The sequence below is a fragment of the Paramormyrops kingsleyae genome, chromosome 4, assembly GCF_048594095.1.
Source record: "Paramormyrops kingsleyae isolate MSU_618 chromosome 4, PKINGS_0.4, whole genome shotgun sequence".
In the NCBI taxonomy this organism is placed as follows: domain Eukaryota; kingdom Metazoa; phylum Chordata; class Actinopteri; order Osteoglossiformes; family Mormyridae; genus Paramormyrops; species Paramormyrops kingsleyae.
Window position 1 is genome coordinate 49,568,630 of NC_132800.1, and position 4,567 is coordinate 49,573,196.

A 4,567-nucleotide genomic window follows, 5' to 3' on the forward strand; every position below is an offset into this window, starting at 1 on the left:
AAAATAATAAATAAAAATGGGAGGATGGTGCTAAAGGGGTCTAGTTTCAATCTTCCAGCCTGTCAGCTTAACATTTATAGAAAGTGCCAGACAGTAAATCACCTTTGCCAAGTGAATGAAAGAAGCTTGACCTCGTTGGATGATGGACTAAGAGCAGTGCTAAACACCGCTCACGCCCTGACTCCCCCCACCTGTCCCAAAGCAGGATGCATGGGGAAGTGCGGGGAAGCATTGGTGAATGCTGGTGAAGGTGCCGCTATTGCAACTTCAGACAAAGGCACCAGGACTTCGAGCCTCAGTGCCGAGTCTCTGAGAGCTCATCAAAACACTGACGGGCCAAGCAGCCCAGCAAATGGAATGTTGTCTTTCCCAGGAATGGATGCCAGAGGGCTCCAAAAATCTGCTGTGAGCCATAGACTGTGAGTGTCTGTGCCTTTGTTTGTGTACAGAGTGAAGGTGCCACTCACAGCCGGTTTTCCCACCATGCTGCTGGGATGGAGAGCTGCTCATGCGGAGACTGCTGGTCCAGCAGAAACCTGTGGCACGCCAGCAACACTGAATATGGTGTTGGGTCCAGCACTGGCGATGCATTGTTTGACCCTGTCGACCCTGTGTTTCACTCTCCCAGAACACCCTAAGGCGTGATGGTAATGGAGCCCCTGTGCCAGAAATTGAGGGCTGATTCTATGCATGAGTCGTCTGCATGCAGTCCCAGCATGCTCTGGGCTGGAGACACGTGTGGAGCCGCTGAGCTGCAGTGTGCTTGGGTAACACTGCCTTCAGTGACTCACAGAGCCGTGCTGTGTTGCTTTGGAAGGCTTCTCTTCTTCCACACAGGAACTCACAATAGCAGAGCCCGAAATGACAGCCCTCCACAGGAACACACAGTGCTGTGTGCATATCCCTGGTGGGTGTGCACATCAATCTCACTGATTATACCCAGTGACTGACTGCTCCTGTTCTGTCCAAAACACGCCTCTTGGGTCTCATGTTCTCAGCATTCCCTGGAAGAGCGGCCCCCTGGCTGAGTGCTGTAGAGGGAGTCTGTGATCTGGCTAGGATCTACGTCCATGTGGACAGATGTATCGTAGACAACCAGAGTTCCTCCCTGGCTGTTCTCTCATTATCCAGGTAAATATTTCATTATCCAGGTAAAATTATCGAACCCTTTCAAAACTGTTTTGCTCCTTAAGCAAATTAATTGAGTTGATTTTGTTGAAAAAGGAGGAAATTAATTCATTTAGGCAGACTCTCAAACATGCCTGTCGGTATGTCGAGCCCACACTCACTGAACACCAGGGGGCAGTGCCCACACCCACAATGGCACCTGGGATTTTTTTGCCACATGTACTGATGATAGTGTCACATGAAGAGCATGGTTGATCGATCTCTGATGAGATGATGAGTGTTCACTGGTCCAGTACGTTTCCTCGCATACCGACTTCCCCAGAATATATGGTTCTGATGTGTTTTGGGTCACCGATGCCCTCAGTTTGGTGCTGATAGATGAAGGTTTGGGTCCGTTAGGTAGCTAGTGCCACGGCGCACACCTGTGGCTGAGCGTGCCGGCTCTTGTAGGCCTGGCAGTGGGCCCATCCAGATCGGGCTCCCGGCTGTTCCAGCTTGTGAGGAGGACAAGCAAACCCTGGGCCCACTGGCCCTCAGGAGCCTGTCAGAGCGCATGTTAAATTAGCCATTTGTTTTTGCTCACAGGGAGGTCTGCACACAACACTGATGTGGAACGAGGCCTGGCCTGCCTGTGGTTCAGCAAGGACCCACTCCATGCATACTAGCTGTAACAGGTCTTTTACCGTCACACACGCTGCCGGCGGGCAGGACAGCAGGACACAGAGAACGGCTGTCAGAGGCCCCACATCACTCAGATCTCCCTCATACAGAAGGCCGAGTGCGAGTGGCCCCCGCCACCCTCGTCGGGCCCAGCCCAGCCTGGCTGAGCTGCAGTAAGAGCGGAGTGCTTGAAGGCCATAGATCCCAACTGGAGCACAGAGATCCTGTTTGAAGAGTGGATCCCCTCAATATCTCTGTGTCACTGTTAATTTAAGTGCATCTCTCAACCTGTGTCTGTCACTCTAAGTGTATCTCCCAGCCAGAATCCATCAATCAAGTGCATCTCTCAACCTGTGTCTGTCACTCTAAGTGTATCTCCCAGCCAGAATCCTTCAATCAAGTGCATCTCTCAACCTGTTTTCTGTCAGTCTAAGTGTATCTCCCAGCCAGAGTCCATCAATCAAGTGCATCTCTCAACCTGTGTCTGTCAGTCTAAGTGTATCTCCCAGCCAGAATCCATCAATCAAGTGCATCTCTCAACCTGTGTCTGTCAGTCTAAGTGTATCTCCCAGCCAGAATCCATCAATCAAGTGCATCTCTCAACCTGTGTCTGTCAGTCTAAGTGTATCTCCCAGCCAGAATCCATCAATCAAGTGCATCTCTCAACCTGTGTCTGTCAGTCTAAGTGTATCTCCCAGCCAGAATCCATCAATCAAGTGCATCTCTCAACCTGTGTCTGTCGGTCTAAGTGTATCTCCCAGCCAGAATCCATCAATCAAGTGCATCTCTCAACCTGTGTCTGTCGGTCTAAGTGTATCTCCCAGCCTGTATCTATAAGTCTATCTCTAGAGTGTTTAACAGCAGCAACAGCTTGTTAGCTACTTTTCTTTATTTGTTTGACATTCTGATTATTTGGTTTTAAATTTCTTACAAATTACTTCCCAGGTACAAACTGATATTAAAATAATATAAAAATTCCAACAAACTGCCAGGCATCTGGCTTGAGACTGTAAGGATTGCAGTCCCTTAATGACAGGTGGGAACAGTTTCTGAAGCACGGTCCCCTTTAAAACCACTCTGGAGAATAAGGTCCCTTCACAGAGCCCTGCTGCACGACACTGAGCTGAGGACAAGCAGGCTAACATTTGAATTAGCATCCCTGCACGCATCTGCCTTCTGGAGTGAAACCCAAATCACCCCACTGTGCAGGTTCCAGGCTGTATTTGGTTCTTGTGTTCAGAAGCCTCTAATGTTACTGTGCTGTCGCTGTCACCGACAGTGATTCATTCTCTTGAATATCCATGTTTATTTAATGTGTGATCTGAAGCCTGTGATGTCATTGTGATGTTAGTGTCTCAGACAGTGATTCATTCTCTTAGTTGAATATCCTACTTTTTATAAAGTTTGTCTGTTCAGAATTCTGTGTCATTGAGTTGTTACTGTGCTGTCACAGTCCAAGACACCGCCTTGGTTCATAATCCTCCTGTTGAATGGAGGGTCCCCACAAAGATGTGAATACAAACATGTCACATATGCTGTCTTGGTTCACTCTACTACTGTTTATTTAGTTTATGTGTTCAGAAGCCTGTATCACTGGGCTGTCCTCTGTTAATTTCCTGTCACTGATCCGGACAGCATAACTTTAATGAATAAATCCATCATGCTCCAATGGGGCAGGAAAGCTGTATGTTTGCCGCTGTGAGATTTCTGTGTGTCTGCCCATGCTACCTGCATCCCACTCCACCCCCCCAGGCAGGTTGCTTTCTGTCCCCTGGCTTCCCATACCCCTGATCACCCTGGCAGAGATGTACTTCCACTTTGAATGAGACGATTGTCAACTAACCTCACAGGTCAACAGTTACAGGTCAGCAGGTGCCTTTGCTGAAATGTTAGTGATGGCTCCGTGTCACACCATCCATATGGAACAGTTTGTTTGGTCACGTTTCCCCCATTATGACACCCTTTGGCCATCTGCTCCTGGTCACATGTTCTAATGAGCCATACATCAAACAGGTTTGTGGGGGAGGGGTGTTCAAGTGATTAAAGACAGGGAGGAGACAGACTGTCATGCATCTTCACGAGCCCCGCTTTGCTTCTGAAAATCAGGACTTGTTTCTGTACACTTGTTGCGTGTCCTAATTTTACCCACTACTGGCGGTGATTCCCATATATCAGCACTATATCTGCCTTTTCATAATCTGTAAACCTAGGTACTGTGATGTATATTCTGCCTGTTCATGGGGTAATCTCTAATCTAATCTAATCTAATCTAATGTGTATTCTACCTCTACATGGGATAATCTCTAATCCCAGTAAGCATTATATGTATTCTACCTCTACATGGGATAATCTCTAATCCCAGGATCTGTGATGTGTATTCTGATTGTTCCTGGGGTAATCCCACAACCAGCAGTGTATATTTCATCTGTTCATAGGATAATCAGAATCAGAACTTTACTGCCATTATGTACCAACATACCAGAATTGTTTGTGGTCCAATGCCAAACATGAAGTACATAATATTAAAGGAGAAACACTTCACAGAATACTATGTATAAAAATAGGAATTCAACAAAGCACACAAACATGTACAGAGGACCTCCACGATCATACAGATGATAGAATGAAAGAGATCTTATGACAACAATGAACATAGAAGAGGAGAATTATCCCTGGCTGAATGGACTGCATGTGAGTGACAGGGATACTGAAGTACTAGGTGAGTTTATTTATCCCTTCTGTTCCTCTTCTGATCAACATCCTTGTTTATTAAATCAGC

The 4,567-nt window shown here is 47.1% G+C and overlaps 1 long non-coding RNA gene across 1 annotated transcript; it reads left to right on the plus strand.

Moving 5' to 3' along the window:
• The first annotated feature begins 271 nt into the window (after nucleotides 1–271).
• LOC140589087 (uncharacterized) lies at nucleotides 272–3,147 on the plus strand. The gene is made up of 3 exons (XR_011990279.1): nucleotides 272–907; nucleotides 999–1,131; nucleotides 1,714–3,147. It is a non-coding gene; the product is annotated as an uncharacterized lncRNA (long non-coding RNA).
• The last annotated feature ends 1,420 nt before the right edge of the window (nucleotides 3,148–4,567 follow it).